At 33.1% G+C, this 19042-nt stretch overlaps 1 protein-coding gene across 5 annotated transcripts in view; it reads right to left on the bottom strand.

Annotated features, from left to right (window-relative positions):
- Window positions 1–19042, bottom strand: part of tfc (Brevican core protein triforce) — a 117920-nt gene that overhangs the window by 72515 nt on the left and 26363 nt on the right. Inside the window, exon 1 of one of the 5 annotated variants that reach the window (XM_077434122.1) lies at window positions 4051–6606. The exons of 3 other annotated variants lie outside the window; for them this stretch is intronic. The gene's annotated coding sequence lies outside the window, so the exon portion shown is untranslated. Of the gene's footprint in view, window positions 1–4050; window positions 6607–19042 lie in introns of those variants that run through there. One more of the 5 variants, XM_077434124.1, reaches the window with a different exon arrangement.

The raw sequence follows: 19042 nt of genomic DNA, 5'->3' as shown, positions 1-19042 counted from the left end.
CCTGTTTATGTACTTAATTCGCGATAAAATAGATTCTGGCAATTCCCGGTAAATTAAAAAAATTACCGGTATTTTGGAATACCGGTATTGCAATTCCTAATCAGATGTACGTTTAATACTGTTTGCTACTGTTTACTATTGGCCGCATTAAAAGCACACAATACGTATTTTTTCAAAATAACTACTATTAAAAATACGCATAATACTAAAGTACTATCAAAAGCAACCAAAAATAAAATAAAAAAAAACCACAAACACTAATACAAATTCCAAACACACCACGAATCAATCTAATTAATTCAATGTCACGTTTTAGATCACAGCATGCCCGATAAATTAAATTCGCACACGAACCAAACGCACAAAATAATGCTAATTTTAATTAAATGGACGCCATTTTAAATATGTATCCTCATAAATACACTGCTATGTGGGTCAATCAATTCTCATTGTCAGACAATGTCACCGAATCACTATTGAGACAAAATGGCCGGTATCGAATTCGGCCATCTTGAATCCATAGAAAGCATACAGGTAATTGCACAATGGTGCAATAATTTAAGTATGCACAAAAGTAGGCGTGCCCTTACCGGTAACTGTAACTAGAACTGTTCCGGTTTAACCTATAACTTCACTTTCCGTTTTACCTGCTTTCTATTACATTAGGGAAAGTAACGATGTCGGTACGTAATTGAAGATTGGCACTTATTTCACTACAATGGCTTTGTTAAAACTGGACTGATGATGATGACGTTGATTATGATGACGATTGTTTCGAAATAGAATCGACGAAATCTGGGGACCGAGAAATTGATATGAATATTGGAAGCTGTCGCCCGATTGAACATTTCCGGTTCGTTGGGCATAATTCGCTGTCCACTCACCCAGACGTTCAACTGATATCGAATTTGATCACTCGACAATATGTAAAATCTTGTGTGTATGTATGTATATAAATAGTAGCTAAAGCATGTATACGTGTATGTACAAATAGTGTTTTTAAATCAGTGTAAAGGTCACCAACTTCTTTCTTATAAAACAAACGATGGATTTATGGTTAAAAAAATTTTGCTCCCCAATGTGACATCTTTGGTTCAGCCCATGGAGCAAGGTATTATATAATCATAGGAACGTCTCTATCGTCAAAGTCTTCTAAAAACTCTTGTTGAGGAAGATGACAAGCTGATTAATTTCTGGAAAAAAATGACGATATTGGATGCTAAGTAAAGCCAGTAACACTTGTTCGATCATGGAGAAAGATTCTTCCTGGCATGCAAACAGATTTAGTGGATTCTGAAGAGATTGAAGCAAATGTGAATATCTTAATTACATATGTGGATTAAGTGGATAATTTAAAATGTTTTGAAAACGTTGATAAGGAAAACATCGGGGGGTGGCTTAATCATCATTTAAGTGATCCAGGTTTTAAACGCATGGATGATGCAGATTTCGTTTCTTTTGTTTCTCAGAGGAAGAAAATGAGAGTGACACTACAAGTGAAGAAGATAACAGTGGTTTCGTTAGTCATAAAACGGCACAACACTAGTACTACATACATAACTACTAACGAACACGTATCTGATTAACTATGAGTGTTTTTCTTAATAAATAATCTAAACAAAAATTTGTGCTGTAAATATGATATTACATATATTCGAAACCAAGTAAAAATTTGATGATTCAGATTATCCGTGTTTTCAACTATCCCTCCCCAGCATTAGTCCGGATAATTGAGAGTGTACTGTATTTAGAAAAGTAACTTTGGCAGTACTCGAAGCCTTGGGTTCAAGGGTTGCCATATGAAAGTGCAGACTTGGGACTACCAATTTTTGTATTATATATTATAGCATGGATATGTCAATAAGACCGTAGCCAGTTTCAGGAAAGGGTTGGAATCCGTTGTCAAGATGCCCCTACACAAGTTTTCCACCACCAGAGCAACGCCGGGTAATTTATCTAGTGGCAAAGAAGGGCGGAAACACATAGCAAGGAAGGTCCAATGATATAAGATCCAACGACAAAGGTTCCACGAAAGAAGATCCACCAGATAGAATGTCCACCTGATAAGTGATCCAGACGATAAAAAACCCATATGATAAAACGTCCGACCGATAAATCAGCCAACCGGTTAAAGGTCCAGCCACAAAAAATCCGAAAACAATTAAATATAAATATTAATTAAATATATTTAAAACGTATTTAATCAAACTCGGAACCCACATATTTATTTTAATTTTTTTTTAATTAATAGCTTAATAAGCCATAACCCATGCAAAGATATTTTATCGGGCACAACACTAGTTACATATAATTGCACTTATTCAATATATCAGTAGGTATGCAATCAAATTCAGATTACATTCAAATTTAAAATGAAACATTCTGAAATGTAGTTACATACATATATATTATATAAATGATGCAAGGCCATTTGTAAGCTAATTAGCACCTTACATTGATAACCACTGATAAAACCGGCTTCGACGCACTTCCGACCCGGTTCCGGTTTCCGGCAACGATATCGATACTTACATATAAAGACAATTCAAAAGCTACGTTTAATGAAGCAACGTAATCTAATTCATAATAGTAGCCCAACAGGTAAATACTTCAGAATATTACTAGGAAGATATTTCAATTATAAAAAAAACCGGAAAGGTGAATGGATAGAATGCTAGGTATAAAGATGATTCAAATATTAAGATTTCGAATTTGTATGGGAAAACCAGAGTCGATTTCGTTGAAAATCGACAACAGGACTTGTGTTAGTGTGTTTGCCAGCTAGCCGATTAGGCATTGTAGATAATTTATATTTGTTTTACCGATCGGCGACTTGAAGAAAAGTGCACTGAGCTAATTTCGGCGCTAATTGTGAAATTCGCAAATAAAAAGTTTGGTCGTCGACTGTCGCCATTGTCGCACCCGTGTGCTAATTGCGAAACTCGCAAAACGACATTCTGTTAGACGTACGCTATTCGGATCATAATGCGAATAAATTATTATAATTTTATTTGGTTTGTGTTTTTTTTTTTGGTGCTTGTTTGATTCAATTCGACTATCGACGTTTGATGCATAATAAGCAAGCCAGACAAGTCTATCGTCGTGCTTCTGTTACTGAACAACGTTTGCTAATGGAAAATTAGTGTCGTAGAAGGTGAAATTTGCAACTGCGAATCTGTTTGGATTTATATTCAAATTCTCTTGATCAGTTTGTGGGAGAAATCTATCGACGGTACAAAGTTGAAGTGAATTCAATTTAATGATTAAGTGTTCATACTTTTTCTCTTTTAGATACATATTCAAATTTGGAACTGATCCATATGTTGGGTTAGATTTAGGAATTGCAATACTGGTATATTGGTTTTCCGATAAAACTACAAAATTTCGCCATCGATACCGATGTACAAAATAACAAAACCGAATAATACGGTAAAATATTTTATCGCAATTTGAGTACACACACAGGCATATTATTGCACAATATTACATGAAATGGCGTATTGTGGATTATTTTTATTTTATTTATTTATTTATTTATATATATTTTAGCTATCAAGCTAATTAGATTGTCTGGAATTTATTTATTTTCAGTATTTAGGTAAATAGTCAACACAGACTAATCAAATCGTAATAAATTCGATCAAACGGTAATTTTAATTATTATTGAAACTTTCAAATGGTTCAAACTTTAAATAAACAAACATGACTGGTTAGAAAATTAAATTTATTCATTATTACGAATTTGCTTTCATTCATTTATATTTATGTCATAATTTATTTGTAATTATTAACGATTCAATCTAGATTAACATTTTTAGGAAAAGTAAACACATACAGTTATCTATTCCACGAAAACGATTATTTTTCATTTACCGGTAAATACCGGTATACTAATGGTAATCATGTACCGTTTTCCGGTTTATGAATTTTGACGGTAAATTGCAATCGCTAGTTAGAATGCGATGATCAAATTTATCCAAACAAAATCAATAGAAAACTGATTGACTAAACTTTTAATATTAGATTACGCAAAAACTACACATTTATAACCTGTAAGGTTTAATTATGTAAACAGTCGAAAATCAGATCGATTCTGTTGTATTATAATCAGCAAGAATCCGAATAAGAATTTAAGTGGAAAATGTTTAACATTATTCGTTTACATATGTACATCGACAGGTTTAAGTTTGAAGGATGGTTCAGTAAAAAAAGAAAAGGATTTGTACTGAAGCTTTGCTGTTTAAAATAGTGGAGAATAAAAGGATGAAGAATTGAGGTTATCGTTTTGTTTACAATATAAAAGGGAAAAGGTTTGTGGGTTAGTCCAAACTTGACAAAATAGATTTATGATCTTATGGGTTAATATTCTGGAAAGTGGAGAACTGAAGACGAGAAGAGGTGTTGTAAAGAAAACCCAAGTAGATTAAAGGGCCACAGTAGTAAAACTTGTCCAATCAAATTAGCAGATAGTTTTGGAGGATAGTCTGTAGTCAGATCAACAATTACCAAAACTAACCAGTATGTACATACATAAGATGACAAATGCATAGATAGTGGATAGTTATAATCGAAATCCACAAATACAACTCATCACTCATGAAGGATATGACTTGGAAGAAGGCTAAGGTAATTGCTTCTAAGCATGTGATCATTAAAACAAAGCAGAGTGTAAACCACCCACACGACCGAGCTTAAAAGTGGAAAGGACATTACAATCGCACCCACACACTATAGAAAAGCACGAGAAGATAAATCTAAAACGAAACCATATCGGCTACCTTAAATCAGGACTAAGCCCATACTTTCATCCTCGACTCATGCAAAAAGACAAAAACGTCGTGGGATAGTGGGCAATTTTTCAATTGCTCAATCCCATTACGTTACATAGAGTTGCGAAGCTCCACAAGTGTACGCCTCCAAGTGTGGTCGACAATTCGCCAAACAACAAAATTCAAACAACAAAACACAAAAGTAACCGTCGATGATGAATGACTTTCTAAATTCGCACAATCGGATATGGTCCGAGACACGACAAGAGACGATCGAACAAATGCTCACCGGACACGCCTCTTACATTAAAAAATTCGAATGACTCACAAGTGTATACAAATAAAAGTGTCTGTGTGTAATAATTATTACATAAATATATGTAACGAATGCGGAGCTCGTTTGTATTGGCAAAATTGCGATTTCGGGTCTTGCGAATCTTCTTCGCCCGGAGGCTTGCCGTAGCGTGGGTGAGCTTTCGTCTCGTGTTACTTCAATTTGTCACGAGTTTTGATCCGTTTCGTTCGTATGGTATGTTCTTCGTGACGATTCGTCATGATTAAGTCATCCCTTGTTCTTCTTCTTCGTTTTCCATTTCATATCGTTGCTAAAGTTGTGTCTCGATTATGATCTCGTGCTGTGTCGACGCAGTGATGTTCAATCTTGATAAGTTCGTCATAAACGGTTGCGAGTAATTCAATACAATAATTGGGTTTAGAATATATGTATAACTTTAATCAGAACGGATCATCTAAAAAAAATAGCCCCCGCAAATAAAACAGTCCTCATATAGCCCGGGCTAAATTTGATTAATTTTGTGAGAAATCACTGGAGAAATAATGTTCTACAGTACTTTAAATAAAACTATACTCAAAATCGTTTAACCCTTTGAATGCTGACTAAGTCCATGGGTCTGAAAAACGCCGATAAGCGTTGTATTTTGAGCATGTACAAAGTAAACAAGAATACTACCCGCCAAGCCTTTGCATTGAACTTGGGTCGTGTAATCCGTGTCATTCATTTGTCAACGTTTATAAAGACTGGTTGATACCAAAATTTCTGAATTTATAACCATAGCCGAATTTCTCTATGTACATAAGTCCCTAACTGCTTAGTATTTTAGATTGTGGCTTGGCATTTACATAGATTGTAAGCATTACATTTTAACAACAATGAAGAAGATGGAACTAGTTTTGTTAATTAATTAATAGGCTTATTTTATGTTGTTGCAAGATATATACAAGAGAGTCTAAACACACCTTTACAAAACTCGAAATTCTCGGCCGTAGTTATCTACATAGGGTAGTGACTCAAAGGGTTAACCCTTTGAGTCACTACTTAATCGCCGATGGGCGTTAGTCAGCATTCAAAGGGTTAAAATATAAAGGCGGATACATAAACTATATTTTGAAATATTTTATAGTTTGTGAAATGAAATTCGATGAGAAAAAAGTTGGATGAGTCAATTCAAGGTTAGTGAGGATATACATATATGTATATAAATTTCATTTCTTTGAAAAAACTGATGAAATATCAAGAAGAGCAAACATTTCAATTAAATTGCCCATTTACATAAATGCTCGATACGTATTTGTTCAAATACTAGAGAAATTCTTTGAAAACGCACTCATATTGACATTGATTTCAAACACCTAGTCTTTGATTAAACAACTTAATATTTCAGAAGGCAAATATTTAAATTTCAAAAATGATAAAATGTTTTCAAAAAGGCCAAACTTATTAAACAGATTATTAAATACAAATAAAATTAACATTGAACTATAATGCATTTGGGAGCAAATAAATATTGAGAAATTCAATAAGATTTCGTAAAAAGCCATACTTAATTAATTACATGAAGGAGTCTTCTAAAATTCGTCGTAAGCAAAACAAAAAACAATATTGATTTACAAATAAAGCAAGCCCTAACTGCTGAAAATCTACACACATTCAACAGGCCAAATATCTAAAAAGCTTATGATTTACATGGTTGGTTATCACTGCTTTGATCTTCCATTATACATATCAATATACATACATACATACATACATCCATATGTACATACAAACCTCGTATATTACGTAAAACGTGGCCGTATATTCATTTGCGCCCGTCGAAAAGGGTCACTTTCTATTGTGCCGATACCGTACGTATGCGAGGGCTGAATATATATGGAGAGAGAGGTTGGGAGGTGGGGAAGAGGGGGTGGTTCTTGGAAAAATTCGCCGATTTTCACAGAAAATATACCGAGCACATTTTCGCGGAAGTGTTTGGCGTAAATTGTTGGCTTTTTCCCGGTCTTTTGGGAGTTCGGGATTTATGGCGCGCTATGTAGTGGCGGGACGGCGGGATCCCGGGAAAACTTCCCGTCGAAAAGGCGCGCCTATATTTTACGTGTGTGTCGTCGTGGGGATGACCGCACGGCCAAATAATAATATAAATATGTATAGGTACCCTACATACATATCGACTGTTATATCGTGGCGAGCGGCCAATGTTGAATAATCCCACTTCTGACACTTTTTAAATGCTCTTTTTTATAAATATGCAACTTTATTATACGATAAATGACAAATAATCCCACTTCTGCCACTAGTTAAGTACAAAATACCCATGCAGGTAAAGATCGATCGTTATATCATTCCCCAATAATTTAATTAAATTTTGAAAACATACAAAAGTTGTAAATTAATGATGGAGGGAGGTTAAATCATCCCACTTCTGCCACTTTTTAAATGCGTTTTTTTATAAATATGCAACTTTATAATTCAATAAATGACAAATGTCGGATAATCCCACTTTTGCCACTCGTAAAGTATAAAATACCTATGCAGGTATAAATCGATCGTTAAATAATTGCCCAATAATCCCATTTCTTAAGCTTTCCATTTTTGATTATATAAAAAAGTTGTAAGATGATTGAGAGAGGTTGAATCATCCCACTTCTGCCATGTGTCATTTTTTTTAAATAATTTTCACTTAATCTTGTTTCAATAATGAATAAATCTTATACAAATTTCATTTGAGATAACGATTTGACACACGAATATAAAGGTGTAAAGTAAACATTATTTTGTATTTAACTTTTTGCGAAACAGTTCTTTGGCAAAAAATCCTTTTATTATGACACAAAATTGTTTCCAAGAATATTTTCAATGAAAGCATGAAGGTGAAATCCGATTCAGCAAATTCCATCATCTCATTTAACACGCTTTAATACGCGTTTAACCTTTTTAATAGAAATTGAGGGTTAAATAAATACGAGTACACTTCATGCCTGTTAAAAATTCTCATCAAATTTTCATTAAAGAAATTGAGTTCACATTCGATTCAAATGTCAGGGCTTAAGATGCTATTATTTAAAGGATTATTGGGTAATTAAATCTACATGAAGGAGTTCAAAGTTCCCCGAAAAAAGTCAGTTTTTAAAGGCAAAAAATTGTTTCTAAATCTTTTAATGAAAGCATGAAGGCTAAATTTCCTCCAACGCGCATTAAAAGTCGTTTCATTTTTAAAATACAAACATTCAATGAATAAATATATCATACTTACGTATATTTCACGCACTTTGAAATTCGTTTTCAAAACAAATAAACATTTCAATAACTGAAGGAATCTCATCAAAATTTCATTAGAGATAACGAGTTCACACTCCACGCAAATGTCAAGGTTTACAGTATTATTATATTGTTGGCTATTCATTGTGATAAGGTTTGTCGGTAAAAAATGTCCCTTTCTAATGGCATAACATTGATTGATGAGCTACATATTTTAGCGTTTTTCTCACTTGCAGTCAAGAAAAAATAGCCACGTTTGGAAAAAATCAATCATCAATATTTTGACAACATACCTGAGTTTACAGTCATTAAGGAGGTACATATGTAGCTTCAATTGAAAAATGATGGTAATGAATTTTCCGTATACAATAATCATTAATTAATTAACTAAATTAAGAAAAAAAAATAACAATCGCAATTCTATGGGGCACGCCCCATAGAATTGCGATTGCTATTAATTAATTAATATCAATTAATCACCCGGGCGATTCGATAATAATCAACAATTAATTAGTTTTAATATTTTATATTTATTTACATACAATCGTATTTTAATTATTTATGATTATTTTACATACCCAAAAGAACCAAATATGACTATCACTAATACATTTGTATGTAGTTATTGGAAAATAAAGCATAAAACTTCTCCAATGTACAGTCGCGGACACACAAACCGGAACGCTATAGAAAAATATGCTTTTGCATAATATTAAGGGATCTTAAACAAAACCAACAAAAGTCAGTAAAATTATAAGTTATAATTTAATTCTTTATTTTAACAAAAAAATATATAAAAAATTCTATACTTAAATGGATACTATTTTAAGCATTCCAATTCATGTGTTCGCGACTATACATATGATAATTTATATGTATTTATGCCTGCTATGTAAATCTACAGTTTTCGATTTAAGACCAACAAAATATTAAAAACTATTTCTTTGGTGGATTTTGGAAAGAGTCGGAACCTTTTGAAGGTTTTCTTCGTGATTAAATTTAATCAACCCGAACAACGTCTATTTTTCTAACGAAAATTGTCAATTTAAATATTGATTTCTTAAATTTTCTATTTTATATGTACAATATGTTCTGAGCATGAATCTATAATGTAGGTATGTTAAAAAAACGATCGGATAAGATATATAAAGTCCTCTGAATTGTTATAGTAAGTGAAACGTAAGGGAGGCTTGTAAAAAAAGTAAGGATGTTCTGTCAAATAGAATTATACAAAATTGAAATACTATTTTTAATCACAGCCGACATTCTTATAAGTATTTAAATTGAAAACACCATATATTAACTCTTTAAAACCGAAACAAAAAAAAAAACTCCCACGATCGACACCACGCAATACAACACGACAATTCATCAATCAACATCAACATACCCCACAAACAAAATTCAAAGCACGCGCACAATTTACAACTTCGAAGGGTTAAAAAAAATAAAAATTCAAATTCAAACGTAAAACAGGCGCATAATTACACACATCTCAATCAAAATTCACAAAACGAAACCGAAAAAAGGAGAAAAAAAAGATTGAAAAGGTCAAGAGCGAAACACTTCGTCAGGAAATTCCGCACGCCACTGACTGACTGCGCGATTTTCCAAATTCACGGTCAGTATAAGGCGTGCTCTCATAGGATGTGTCAGGTGGTTTTTAAAACCCACACACACACATACATATATATCATAAAGAAGTTGCATCTGATATTGAATGTTCTCAGAATCTACATTCCTTTCTAGCATCAAATGTGAAGGTGACCGGGTATCGTCTCTGGACAGGGAGTGCAAGATGTTCTATGACAGCTAACATATTGTATACATTTGATATTCACATGGTCATAATCGACCCAATGACCTATAATCTTATGGATCGAGTTGCATCTGCAATATTGCAAGCCTTAATTTAGAACACTTATACATATATGTACATCTGTAAACTTGTATGCAATTTATTTCAAAAGTTGTCATTTCGTTTTTACACAGACTAAAGTTTTGACCTCTTGAAATTTATATGGAAGGGGCTACCCTATTATAGTACTTCCATTTGGGTATTTAATTTGTTATATGCAAAGAAATAAATTATATCATAGTAAGAATAGTAAGTGGGTTTAAATAATCGGTGAAAAGACATTAAAACTTGGGACATTTATGTTGGGTACCATTTATCAGTCCGGCAAATAAAAATAATGCCCCTTTCTAAAATATCTCGCACGATAGATTCGGTTTCCGCCCGTCAAATGGGTTGCCAGTAACAAAAATAAATGCTGTATAATGCAAAAATAAACCAAATCTTAAATGAATAGGGCCAACCCTAACATAACCTAACCTAACCTAATAAATAAATAAGTGTTGGCTGCTAAGATATTACGATTACCCAGTGAAAATGCAACTGGTTATGATTTCACTGAAACGTCAAATTTTATTCTTGTCAACCCCGTTTGACGTTTGATTTGTCGGGCGAACGCCGATTCTGTCGTGCGAGCTATTTTAGAGATGTTGATTTAGCCGTGCCCAAAAATATTATTCCATTTATATATTTATATAAAGCCAGCAGTATGGCTTAATGGTAACGTGTATGTTTAGCACCAAGTGATCAGTGGGTTCGATCCGCCATACTGCTGGTTACATTTGGGGGTATTTGTGACTCCAAATCGATCGTTTCTTATCAGAGTTTGCCAATTTTATCTGATCGTTGTTGAAACGGTTTCTCAAAATTGGAAAAAAATCATGCTGTCACAAATCTTCTGTATTTATTGTGTGTATAATTTGTAAAAATTATGTACAAAAATCTAATTCCATATATGTCTTAATGGATTAATTCTGTACTTAATTAATTAATTAATTAATTTTATTTTGTGTTCTTCAGCTTCTGGAAATACATTGATTTATGTAATAATAAAATGCTGCATTGTTTGTAATTAAATTGTTTGTAATCTATATAAAATAAAATAAAATAAAATATGTAAAAGTGTTCATAGCAAAATTTGTATAGTCTACATTTTTATTTCTTTTATATACTATATATAATACATAAAGTATAATAATCTGATACTTTTCAAGTATGTAGTTATTTAATGTATATACTTTATATACTGAAAGTATTCTCAGAACAGCTTCAGATATTTCATAATAACCATGGATATTCATGGCATCTCAAGACCGGTTAAGGTTAATAAAAAATGATGCGTATGCCTTTCATATGTCCTAAAAGTAATTTTACTTTTTTATTTAAAATAAAATACAATCTTTATTACACAATTTGAATGGAGCGAAAGATTCAATTGATTTTGCAGGTGACTTAATTCGATATCAGTTTCATAATATGTAAAAACATTTATGAAAAGGATACATGTATGAATTGACCAATTTGTTATCAAATTTACAACGCAATTTAAGATAAACTAAAAACCCACCAGGATCAATTTTAAATTAAAGAAAATAAGTGTTGATTTCATTAACGTAATTGGTAGCGTTCAAGTAAGGAAAAGTTGTTTTTATACGAATTTTTCCCTTTTTGATTCAAGGTGATTCAATGATTTGATTCACTTTTTTGTTTGTTTGAATTATTAGTTAGGATTGTAATCAATTGGCGCAATTTCAATACGCATATTAACATTACAGACAATAATTAAGTAAATAATCCAAACCATTATTTTCGCAACATCAAAAACGAATCCGAATTTATAAATAAACCCGACAACAAAACAATACAAACACACCGAAGAAAGTTTCGATGATGTTACGTAGGTACTTGTTTATATTTAAAAAAAAAAAGTGGGCCAAGTCGAGTATAATATAACACGCAGTGTGTGTGGTATTTATACTGGCGTAAAAGAGTATTATATAATTGCGTGAAGATCATAAGATGAATCCTCGTTTGATTTAACACGTTAAGTGCCGACGAAAACGTACGTATATATTAAATTTAATGGGTTCGTGACCGTTTGAACAACGAAAAATATTAATTTCGTCCAATTTCGGGCCAAGATCAAACTTCGACGTATATATATGTATGTATGTATATGGCCCCAAGTGTTTTAATTACACACACTGGTACAAAAATTTCAAGGTATGCTTAATTATATTTTACTGCATCCGAAAATAATCTTATGTATTTACATACTTGTGTGGAGGGGAATATGTTTGTTTATTTGCTTAGAAATTTTGTTGAATTTTGAAGAAACGTCAATATACATATTGATGCTGGAAATAATAGGGCTGCTAATAAAAAGCTCACTTTTGTACATAATAGCTCCGTCTAAAAAGCTTTTTTTTAATAGCCCCTTTTAAAAAGCTTATTTGAAAAATAGTTCTGATATAATTGGCTGAATTTTTTTTTAAATAATCGGATGTATGCCAATGTCCAAGCTGTAATTACGTGCGGGCTATTTTATTGGGGCTATTTTGTCTATGTTGGTATGTTGGACCGATTCAATTGTTAATTTTTGTAATAGGTTAAGTAAATTGATGTTTTTCGCACAAAAAATGATTCACTATTGTCAATTTCTTGCTTTTGAGTGGTCTATTGTTATTTCATAAGCATCTTTCCAACGCCGGTCTTTGATTATATAATACTGTTACGTACGCCGCGGATTAAGCGAATAGAATCCCAGAGACTATGTGACCGTTCAAGGGTTATCTGTTATCGGACTAAGTGCTTGCACTTAGACCAACGGATATCTGTTATCGGATTAAAGTGCTTTCACTTACTTCTAGGATTATATCTGGAAGATTATATTTTTGACCATTGTGGCGCTTTAGGAATTCCTGTTATGCCACAATGGTCTGTTTAGAATAAAATAAATAAATAAATATCTGGACTCTAAGTGCATTTAGGCTAAACAATGACCGTTATTAGGCTTTTCTCAGAATCGGTACGGGGAAACCCAATGTCGTGGAAATACATATCCAAATACGTGACTATACAACAGGTAAACAGATTAGACGTCCTGAGAGATCGACCCTTTATATACCCGGTACGTAGGCGATATCATGTCATTCTGGACTGAGCACTGCCAGTGCGTGTATCTCCTTAATCATCAATAAATGCTGTGAGACGACTGTTGCCCTTTTACTTGGATCCTCCACCCACCCCTACGCAACAATACAATGGCAGAATTGTAAATTGGTTTTTGAGTTCTTTTTCCTATTATGCTGTACATTAACATTAGAATAATATAATAATATGATTACTAACCAAATTAAATTAAATTGTAAAATAGAAAATGATCAGTAGATCAGTAGTTATTAAAATTGAGATAAGATGTATTGTGAACATAATTTCGTAATAATAAAAAGCATTTAAAATCAAATATAATACAATGGGGATGGCGACTAACTGGACCTGAATATTTAGTCTATGCCTTACAAGATTTTTATTAGCTTCATTCTGTTATTTATTGTATTTTCTTATACATATGTACTTTATAGTTTAGTTTTAGTTTAGTTAATGTTTCAATTGTATTTGTATTTATGCATGTTTTTTTCTCTTTGTATTCTTAATAATATGTATAGCACGCACACTCGTCGCGTTGGAGCAATCTGTTAAACGAGTGTGTATGATTGATCGATATTAAAGAAACAAAGCTTAAATGTCTACATTTTCAGTTTTATGTGAAGTCCATCTTGACTTATTGATCTGAAGATATTCAAGTGGACATTTTATGAAATGTATTTATGCAATTTGTATATTCATACAATAACCAGCAGAATAGACTAGTGATTAGCATATAATGCTTTGAACAAAGTGGTCAAGGGTTCAAATCCCAAATCCGTGCTATTCCGTTATTTCTCCGAATTATAGTTCGGGTGTGTTACTTACAACCTGCAACAGCCATCCACAAGAATACAACAAGATGTTCTTCGTATCTTGTTTCGTATTTTTTAAGGAATATAATTTTTTCAACTATCATATCTCTTGTCCGCCTGTGTGGGTTGCACACATCTGTACATGTGGTAGGCGCGGTCCTGCACTTAAGTAAAACTTAAAACCAGCAGCAGCGTGAATTAGTGGTAAGCATTTATGCTTTCAAACATAGTGGTCACGGGTTCGAGCTCCACTGGTTGCTGCTGGCCACACCTTGGTTTGTGACTCCAGGTCGATCGTTTCCTATCGGAGTTTGCCAATTTATCTGATTTTTATTGAAAAGGTTCCAACAAAACGGCAACTTCACCCATTTTCTATGTAAAATCTCGAGTTTTCAGCTTTTAATTTCGCTGAACTGTGTAAAATGCTGTAAATTTACAAATTTGGCCATAAATGTCTCTGTGGATGTTAATTGATATGTATTTACTTTGTATAATAAATGTACAATGTTTCTGGCCAGGAAGGCGCATTTGGGTTATCTGTTAGGCCTTCCTTATATAGATATATGTATGTATATATGTTGTTGAAGAAAGTGGACGATAAGCCCAACCAGCCTTGTCTTGTGCAAATTTGGTCCGCGGCCAGTACAATTTATTTATTTAATATTAAATAAATAATACGTGTATCAAATTGTAACGTATACTAAACAGAGCCGCCGAGTAATGGCGATCGGATTAGGCCAGGCAGCGTCCTGAGAGACCGTGAAACCGGTGTAAGTGGTTTTAAGAATTAGCGACAAGCTAAGTGCATGAAATCTAAATAGTGATTGGACTTATCATACCGTGGGAATACATATCCGAATACGTGACTATACAGTAGGTAAACAGATTAGACGTCCTGAGAGATCTATCCCTTATAAGGCGATACTTAGGCGATATCAGGTCATTCTGGACTGAATACTGGCAATACGTGTATCTCCTTAATCATCAATAAATGCTGTGAGACGACTTTTGGCCTTTTACTTGGATCCTCCACCCACCCCTACGCAACAAAATGTTCAATGTTTCTGGCAAGGAAGGCGCATTGGGGTTACCTGTTAGGCCTTCTTGGTATAAATTAAAAACAAATAAAATATGTGTTGATTACGAAATATATCTATATGACAAAATATTGAAATGCAGGAATTCCAGACTAACGAAAGGTGGAAAATTCTGAGTTTGTAGGGAATGTCGGGGCTGTTCGGACTACTGTGTGTCCGAACACTCGGCGACCTGCCTTTTAAAGAATGGACACAAAAGGTGGATTGAAAGAGTCGAACGAACGTATAATAAATGCTCTGAAGCGACATTGGATCATTTAGATCCCTAAGCCCACTCCTACGCAACAATATCAGTACATTAAAAGGCAACTACGATGAATTTGACAAGGATGTGAAAAATAAAACAAAAGGATCTGATCGGTTGCTGATCGTTACAACTCAAAAATACAATTCTTTTACATATTGTCACAATTGAAAACCGGTTACACAACATAGGATCTATTAACAAAATTTCCACGAAAGAAGATCCAGCCGATAGAATGTCCACCTGATAAATGCAATTAATTTAACTAAGCATAATTATTTTTGATAATCGGAAAGTAATTTAAACAATTCGAATCTTGACTCGATATCCGATTTAAAATTCTGACTATATATCCGTTTTAAATATAGAGCGTTTAATCAAACATTATTACTTTTAATATTTGTTTTCGGATCTTTTGTGGCCACACCTTTAACCGAATGGAAGATTTATCGGTCGGAGGTTTTATCACATGGATTATTTATCAGGTGGACATTCTATCGGCTGGATCTTCTTTCGTGGAACTTTTGTCGTTGGATATTATATATTTGGATCTTATGTCGTGATACGTTGAAAACCCGGTCAAAAATAGCACGGATTAGGGCAAAATCACACAGCGCGGGATGTGGTATGTGGAACGTCGACAAGTTCTCCTACATTTCTTAAAACCGTTATCAATCACTGTCAAGCAAGGATAACATTTTATCGAACACACCCATGGGGTCTTTTTTTGAAAGGACTATACCTTGTACGCATCCCATGAACGCGACATTTTTTCTATATTTTTAAAACTATCAAAAACTTTACATCCCACTTTCACCACTGTGTGATTTCATCCTTAAACCAGAAAAAAATTATAATAATAGAAGTGGCTTTATGCGTTATATTGTCAAGTGTCGATTGTCCACAGACATTCCTAAATAATTTTAGCATCAGTCGTATTTGATGCTTGGTGCTCGACGTATATCCGATAAAAACTTCTCTGTTTGTTTATATTACTCGCAGAATAGGCAAGTGCATCGTTAAAAATTGCACAATGCATTCAAAAACACACAATAAACAACATGGGATACATTTTTATACGTAAATTGATCTGATTGTATTCAGTGCGTTGAAGCGTAGTTATGGAGACGTGCCGCGTAATATTGACACAATTTATTTATTCGTAAGGGCCCTTCTATTATTATAGCATTTGAAAAGGATGCGGAAAAATACTATATTGACTACAGTAAATAGAGGCAATTGAGATTTGCGTTTACCCGAATCGAAAACAGGTTCCCATTGGGATCGGGAAATATTCCCATGTGCATTTTCACATTACGAAATCGACTATAACAACCTGTGAATCACGCGAATAAATCCGCATGAAATATTCATCGAATAGCGACTGCGCGAAATTGACACGAAGATTTATGTGACTTTCAAACACACATATGTAAAATACATAGCTTGACCATCATACGACTTGCAAACCATACTCAAATATAATTTTAAAACCGGAACTGCAACACCATCTAACGACAAACGACGCAAATTAATGTCGCAGACAGTGCAACGCGTAAAAAATAAATAAACAAAACTTTCATAGACCTTGACTGGAATTTTTGAATTTTAAATACAAAATGCGAAACTTGATTTTTCGAAATCGCACATACATATGAACATACATACTTCAAAACCGAAACGACGCAACACCACTTTTTACGCGTGTTTGATAAAAATTTACACAGATTGATTGACGACCCGATTTTCGTTCGTAGTATCAGTGGCTTGCAATCTTTTTCCAAATTATACGTCGACTGCATATAATACAATCTCTGATTAGGTACTTTTGCGATTGTTCCAAATAATAACTTAAATTATCATTACGTTTTTGAGTTGATGTTGTATTTGGAATAAATATCCGCTCTCTTTAGAAAGTGTGTCGTTTAAATTTACGCCATTTTACGTTCGTCGTAATTTAATTGCCATTTTTCAGCCCAGATCAATATGCGTTTCGATCTCGATAAATCTGCTTAGAAAGTAACCATTGCATACATACATATATAATGATATATGTAATATAATAGATAATATTCTAGAAATGGAACCGGGACATTATTACTACAATAAAAGCATACTATCACGTTTTATATTGACAGTTATTATTATCTAATTATTTTTGCTGAAAATTGCGGTCGTACGATGGCGGAATTCTAATCAAATTTAAGACTCGGTTCTAAAAAGTCAGATGTTGTTTTATATAATACGAAAAATAAAATTTAGTTTACTAAAATCAAATTATTAAATCGTATAACTATTATAATATACCTAAAAATATTATATATCGACGACTTTCATTATTTATTTGAACAATACAGAATCAAATGCACATACATATTAATATTTGTTATTTTATTTATTATTAATACTATATTTATTGATTGAGTCAATAAATTTCTATTAAGCCTACTCTGGATAATATAAATATATTTTTTAATGAAAAAAATATATATACAAGCCTAATGGTAGTGATATTTGTAAATCAAAACCTTAATTAATACGGTACGTATTCATTTCACTCAATTAAATCTTTACATTCAATAAAGTTTTAATTGCATCAAATAAATAGGTACTTTATTAATTAAGGGTTTGATTTACAAAGATTTTCATAAGCACACAGCAGCGTGGCTCGGTGGTTGCTTTGATACTAAACACCGAGAGGCCGCCGGGTTCAATCCCATGAGCTAACCTCCATTGAAAAGAATTTATTCTGCGTATAATCATTAATGCTGCTGGTCCGACTTGTATATTTGTGACTGCAAGTCGATGGTTTCCTATCAGAGTTTGGCAATTTATCTGATGTTATCGTTGAAGCGGTTCCACATCGAATTGGCAAAAACCATCCCACCCACTGTGTCACCACTATTTATATACATATATATATATATATATATATATATATATATATATATATATATATATATATATATATATATATATATATATGATTTCAAAAATTTATCTAATATATAATTTGGAAAGAGACTTTGTATATATGTATATATGTATGTATGTATCCTTCGTTCGTAGAAATCCGTGACGTCATCGAACAAATAATTCGCTTTTTTCTGATTCAAAGGATTCGAAGTTCCCGGGGACGTAGGTGCCGAGAGCGAAGCCCTAGGGGGCGCAGATGGAGCTGAGGAGCCAAGTCCTAGGGCTCCACCTCCTAGGGGGCGCAGACTCCGAAGGCGGAGCCCTAGGGCGCGCAGACGCCATTGGCGAACATATAATTTTTTATAAGAGACTTACTATATATGTTTGTTTGTTCGTGACAGTCGATTAAATAAAAAAAACAAATGAGTATTCAAATAAATTTAGATAAAATAAAACTATTCAAATAAATTTAATAAAATGTTTACTATTAGATTAGTCATGTTTAAGCGGTTTATATTACAAATACTGAGCGAAGCCGGGTAATACAGCTACATATGTAGTTATCTATAACATAGATGTCTCGCTAATTCTTATATATAGTATTTGTATAACGCTTATATGTCTTAATTTTTATATATAATAT

This window comes from Arctopsyche grandis, chromosome 7, assembly GCF_051622035.1.
Source record: "Arctopsyche grandis isolate Sample6627 chromosome 7, ASM5162203v2, whole genome shotgun sequence".
Lineage (NCBI taxonomy): Eukaryota > Metazoa > Arthropoda > Insecta > Trichoptera > Hydropsychidae > Arctopsyche > Arctopsyche grandis.
The sequence above is the reverse complement of the archived record's forward strand: the minus strand, read 5'-3'. Positions and strand labels throughout refer to the sequence as shown.